Source organism: Zingiber officinale, chromosome 3B, assembly GCF_018446385.1.
Source record: "Zingiber officinale cultivar Zhangliang chromosome 3B, Zo_v1.1, whole genome shotgun sequence".
Taxonomy (NCBI): Eukaryota; Viridiplantae; Streptophyta; class Magnoliopsida; order Zingiberales; family Zingiberaceae; genus Zingiber; species Zingiber officinale.
Genome location: NC_055991.1, coordinates 88,955,606 through 88,962,155, shown reverse-complemented (window position 1 = coordinate 88,962,155; position 6,550 = coordinate 88,955,606). Strand labels below are relative to the sequence as shown.

The 6,550-nt window shown below is 40.6% G+C and overlaps 1 pseudogene; it reads left to right on the top strand.

Moving 5' to 3' along the window:
* The first annotated feature begins 1,775 nt into the window (after window positions 1-1,775).
* Window positions 1,776-1,847, top strand: LOC121968953 (annotated as a pseudogene).
* Window positions 1,848-6,550: the final 4,703 nt, after the last annotated feature.

Below are 6,550 nucleotides of genomic sequence, written 5' to 3'. Positions count from 1 at the left end.
TGACCTGGCTGCGAAGCTTCAATGGAGGTGCCTTGAAGGGGGTTTAAGGCGCCTTGAGCAGGGTTTGAGGCGCCTTATGCAGATGAAGTTCGACCAGATCAAGTTTGATCCGTGCGGAAGAATCGGCAGCATGGAGGCGCCTTGAACAGCCTTCAAGGCGCCTTGAACACCCTTTATAAGGGGGTTTCGACTAGCACTTCAGAAGATCAAGTCTTAAGTGATTCAAGTGCTACATGCTGCTCCAAACGACGTTCCGAAGTGCTGCTACTTGTGCCCGACGACCAGGAGCTCCGAATCTTCATTTCTTTGTCGTTGGTATAATTATTTACTGTCGTTTATTGTACTTCAACTTGTAATCTTTTATCGAGCTTATAGTTGTTGCCCACCGGAAGCGATCAAGGATCGCGGGCCTTCGAGTAGGAGTCGCCTTAGGCTCCGAATGAAGTAAACGACCGTGTCTCTGTGTTTGTGTTTATTTACATTTTCCGCTGCGTATTTTACTCTGATAGTTTTACTAATCGAACGAAATAGCCACGAGCGCTATTCACCCCCCCTCTAGCGCGGTCTCGATCCAACATAGAGCGCTGCACTTCTTTGTCAATGACACAGTCTTGAAGTCTCCTTTCTGTCTTTTGTTAGATAGAATACCTTTTAAAAATTTAGTGAACTTTGGCATTTGGTGCAATGCGTCTATCAGAGGTACTTCAATGCAGATTTCTTTAATTTTCTTAAGGAATCGGTGGAACTCTTCATCCTTTTGGGATGTAATTAGTTTCTGGGGAAAAGGAATTGTTTGACTTTGTGGGGTGAAGTGGAAGAGTCCCTTCGACCTTCTTGGTAATCTCCTCCCTATCCTTGTTCTGGACCAAATTAGGCATAAGAGGAGAGGGCTCTTCTTCTGAGTCAATTCCTTTTTGAGCAGTCATTTGGGAGTCTCCCAAAGTCCGTCCGCTCCTCAGCTCAATGCGGTTGCAATGTTCCACAGGGTTTATGTCAGGCTTTCCTAGAAATGCTCCCGGTGCTCTTGAAAAGGACTGGGCTATCTGGGCGATTTGGCTGTCCTGCATCTTTTGATGCTTTTCAGAATTCTTCAATCTTTGATTCAACTACTTAATTTCATTCTTCATCTCTTTTTTCTCCAAGAGAGCTTCTTCAAGCATATTTTCGATTCTAGACAGTTGTGAAGGTTTCTATTGTTGATAAATTTGTTATCCAGGTGGGTAGCTTTGTTGCCCTGGTTGGTAACTTTGTTTTGCTGGTCCTTGATCCTGATTGCCCCGATAAGAAAAATTTGGGTGGTTCCTCCACCTCCACCCAGGGTTGTATGTGTTGGAGTAGGGATTGTTTTGCTTTGGTTATAACTAACTATCGCATCGCATTGCTCAAGTTGGTTTATTTGTGCTTGTATTGGTCCTAGGGGGCAAGTATCTTGAGCATGATTCGAACTTCCGTAAATTTCGCAAACACACACTATTGCTTTGGCTGTGTTGTTCCCCATGGTCTCAAACTTCTTGGTCAGAGCATCCAGCTTTGCAAACATTAGCGTGACTGCATCTACGTCGAATTTTCCTAATACCTTTATTGGATTCACAGAGAAAGAACCTCCTGATCATTCAGCTTCCCATTGATGGTGGTTCTGTGCCACATTTTCTATGATCTCTTCAGCTTCATCAAGGCTCTTGTTCATTAACGCCCCTCCTGCTGCAGAATCGAGGGACACCTTTGTGTGATAGTTGATTCCATTATAGAACATGTGTAGCACCAACCACTTCTCGAGGCCATGATGGGGGCACCGTCTCAGCATACTCTTGAATTTGCCCCATGCTTCGAATAGCAATTCTGAGTCTATCTGTTTGAAGCTTGCAATTAAATTCCACATGTGTGCAGTTTTACTCGGCTGGTAAAATTTGTTCAAAAATTTCTGCTCACACTGATCCCAAGATGTTATGCTGTTTGCTGGTAGAGAATTAAGCCACTGCTTGGCTCTATCTTTCAGGGAAAATCCAAAAAGGAGTAACCTTACTATTTCTGGAGGGACCCCATTTACTTTCATAGTACTACATATCTCATAGAAAGACTCCAAGTGATGATTTGGATCATCGTGCGGTCCTCCTCCAAATTGATTTTCCTGGACCATGTGGATCACTGCAGGCTTGATTTCAAAATTGTTGGCTTTAATTGGTGGTTTAGTGATGCTAGATCGAAGCTCTCGTGCATAAGGTGCTGCGTAATCCTTCAAAAGTTTATCGGCCATTACAGAAGATTCTTGTTCTGCTTGGAGTTTCTACAAGTTTCTTCTCCTTAGGAAAGTTCTATCAATTTCTGGATTGAATTGCAGAAGTTCTCCTGAAAGATTAGCTCTTCACATGTAAGAACAAGATATTGAATAATCTAAGTGCAAAATAAAGAGTTAAAATATATTTTTAATATTTTTTATGTTAATAAAAATGCAAAAAGTAAAGTGAAATAAAGAAAAACAAAGTCTAGTCTAATTCAATATGATTTTCATAAATGTTATAGACGCAGTCCCTGACAACGGTGCCAAAAACTTGTTACGCTTCCGCAAGTGCATGGATAGGTCATCAGTAATAAAAGATTATCGATCTCACGAGAACTGGTTATAAGTACTAGCGATTGTTCATGTAACGACCCGAACCCTCGGCCCCTTGGGTGGCCCATTTGGCTGCCCCTTGGCAGTCCCTTGGGCGACCCAACTGGCGACCCCTTATGTCATCGACCGACGACCCTCAGCCGTGTCGTTACTTACTAGGACTTCCCACCTAGTGAAATCATCCAATAAGGAAAGACATGAGTCTTACATCAAACCCTATCCACAACTACTCCCTGATCCTAGAACAAGGGATCTACTCCATAGACACCGGAGAGAAAACCAAACACATAATAAAAGAAAGCATACAATCCTCAAACGAGAAGAGAGAAAGAGAAAAGATGCTTATCCAATAACATCGAGTGATCTTCAGGTCTAATCCTTTTCTTCTGGAGTTGATGCGATGATGACGGTGATCTCAAATGTCCGAGATAGTGTGGAATGACACCAAGGTAAATCCTTTCTGACGGCTCGCCTTCTCCTCCCGAGAAAAAAAGCTAAAAGCCTTTATATAGGGTAGGGCACGAGAACCGCACGGTCCGTGCCACGACCGTGTGAAATCCACACGACCAAGCTCTTCTTGTCTTCGGGTAAAGTGGCACGGTCGTGCCACGTCTGCACGGTCGTGTCTTGCTTTGGCCCGGGCTGCACTACACGGCCGTGTGAGGTTCACATGGCCGTGTGGATCTTGGCTGCTGGTAGTGAGGCACGGCCGTGCTCTGCTCTCTCTTGGTGAATGGCCACACGACCGAGCAAGGTTGTACGGCCGTGCTCTGCTCTCTGTCTGGAATCGCCACACGACCATGCAGGAGTGCACAGTTGTGATATGCTTTGCTTGGGTGCATCGGCAATCGCTGTTTTCACTCCAAAAGTTATCCCTGTCAACACAAAACCAAATAAAGAGTAGATCTCCTACAAAAGAGTAATAAATGCTGAATAAATGATAAGTGAGATGATCGTGCAAAGAATATATACAAATAAAGCAAGTGAATGTGCGTTAAAGAATGCATAAATGATCATAATATCTACGCACATCAATGCGCCGCAAGTCTAAGTGCTTTGATAAGTTCTAAGATTACAAGGCTGATGTGGAGAAAGGTCATGGTAAAAGTATCAATACACTATGGACAGATCATGGTGGAGAGTACCTCTTAGGAGAGTTTAGGAATTACTTATTAGAAGCCGGGATTCAATCCCAATTATCTGCACCAGGTACATCCCAACAGAATGGTGTGGTAGAACGAAGGAATAGGGCTCTTATGGAAATGATTAGATCAATGATGAGTTATTCAGAATTACCAAATTCATTTTGGGGATATGATCTGGAAATGGCGGTGTACATTCTGAACTTGGTACCTTTTAAGTCAGTACCCTCTACTCCCACAGAATTATGGAATAGGCGTAAGCCTAGTCTAAGACACATTCAGATTTGGGGTAGTCCAGCACATGTGCTGAAGGGAGATGTTGATAAGTTGGAATCACATACAGAAGTTCACTTGTTTGTGGGTTATCATAAAGGAACGAAAGGTGGTTTGTTTTATAGTCCCAAAGATCAGAAGGTCACTGTTAGCACCAATGCCCGATTTGTAGAAGAGGATTATGTAATGAACCACAAGCCCATGAATAAAATTATTCTTAACGAAATAAGAGAGGACACGTATGATTTAGTACCAACAGTACAAGATGAGATACCACAAGAAACTACAACACGTGTCACAAATGATGCACAATTACAGGTAGTGCCTTGTCATAGTGGGAGGGTTGTTCGATAACCTGATAGATTCATATTTTTTGGAGAGTCTTTGGACTTGATCTCTGGTGAACATGAACCTGATCCCTGGACATATGATGAAGTACTCCAAGATAAAGATGCACCATCTTGGCAAAGTGCAATGAACTCTGAAATAGAATCTATGTATTCTAATCAAGTCTGGGAGTTTGTAGAACCACCAAATGGTATAAAAGCCATTGGATGTAAATGGGTCTACAAAAGGAAAATAGGAACAGATGGGAAGGTGGAAACCTTTAAAGCGAGGCTTGTTATGAAGGGGTATACTCAGAAAGAGGGAATCGAATGTGAGGAAACTTTTCGTCGGTAGCCATGCTTAAGTCTATCCGGATTCTTTTATCTATTGCTGCTCATATGGATTATGAGGTTTCAAAAATGAATGTCAAGACAGCTTTCCTTAACGGAAGTCTTGAATAAAATATCTATATGAAGCAACCAGAGGGATTCATTGCGAAGGGCAAAGAGCATCTTGTATGTAAGCTCAATCGGTCCATTTATGGACTGAAGCAAGCTTCGAGATCTTGGAACATCCGATTTGATGGAAGTGATCTAGTCTTATGGATTCATTCAGTGTCCGGATGAGTCTTGTGTATATAAGAAAAGTGACGAAAATATGGTGGTATTTCTTGTACTATAAGTAGATGACGTTCTGCTCATTGGCAACATTGTCAAAGTATTGTTAGATGTAAGGGTATGGTTGTTCAAGTAGTTTGATATGAAGAACATGGGAGAATGTTAACATATTCTTGGGATTAAAGTAATAAGGAATCGCAAGAAAAGGATGTTGTGCTCATCCTGTTGGTTGCTACTCGGAAAACCTAATGGTTCCACTGTACAAAAATTTTGTACAAAGGTCTGAACCTTTTCCTAGCTACCATGTGTTCTTTTAAATTAAACTTGGATCGCCTGTGGAACTTAACACGTTTGATCCAAAGTTTAATCTATTTGTTCTTTTAGGTTTAGACTCTGATCTCCTGCGGAACTTAACACGTTCGATCCAAATCACCTAGGTTATTAATTTCATTAAATATTAATTTCCAAAATTGGCTTCCAGTACTGACGTGGCGAGGCACATGACCTTCTTGGATATGGGAACAACCACCATCGACTAGACAAAGCCTTTTAAGGAAAGTTAATATTTAATTTCCTTAAATAACTTTAGGTCAACCGAAAAGAACAATCAAATCACAAGGAAAAGAAAAAAAAACAAAAGAACACAACATCGAAAATAAATTCGAAATACTAGAATCACATGCCTCTTGTATTTGGTATTATTTCCAAAAATAACTAGTATGATGCGGAAAGGAAAAAATACTAGTCATACCTTTTAGAAAGACCTCTTGACCTTCTACCGTATTCCTCTTCTAACCTCGGACGTTGTGTGGGCAACAATCTTCCGAGATGAGAAACCACCAAAGCACCTTCTTCTCCTTTCTTCAAGTTTCGGCCAAGCACAATGCTTCCAAAAGATGAAGATCTTTTTCCACCAACCAAGCTCCAAGGGATGCATGAAACAAGACTCCTTTCTCTCCTTTTCTCCAAGCTAGATCCGGCCACTTCTATGCCTCCAAGAGATGATGAAGTCTCGGCCACAAGAAGGAGAAGAAAGAAGGAGAAGGGGAACCTCTAGGGGCCGGCCACACTAAGGAAGAAAAGAGAGGAAGAAAAAGAATAGAGTTGTTCACCATGAAGCCTCCTCTACCCCCTCTTTTATAATCCTTGGTCTTGGCAAATAAGGAAATTTAAATAAAAACTTCCTTAATTCTTTTGCCATGAAAAGGAAAATTTATTTAATTAAAAATAATTTTCTCTTCTCCAATTTATTTGGCCGGCCACCTCTTTCCCCAAAACAAGGAGAGTTTTAATTAAAACAAAAATTAAAACTTCCTAATTTGTTTCTAGAAATTTATAAAAATTTCTCCAATAATTTTAATCCCTTCATGATTGGTTAATAAAAAGAAATTTTATAAATTAAAATCTTTCTTTTAAACATGTGGATAATTTCCAAAAAGGAAAGTTATCTCTAAAAATTAAAATCTCCTTTCAATCTACAAATAAGGAAAGATGTTAAATCTTTTCTTAATCTTTTGTAGAAACTAATAAAAGAGAATTTTTAATTTTTAAACTTTCTTTTAAATCATGAACATAATTAA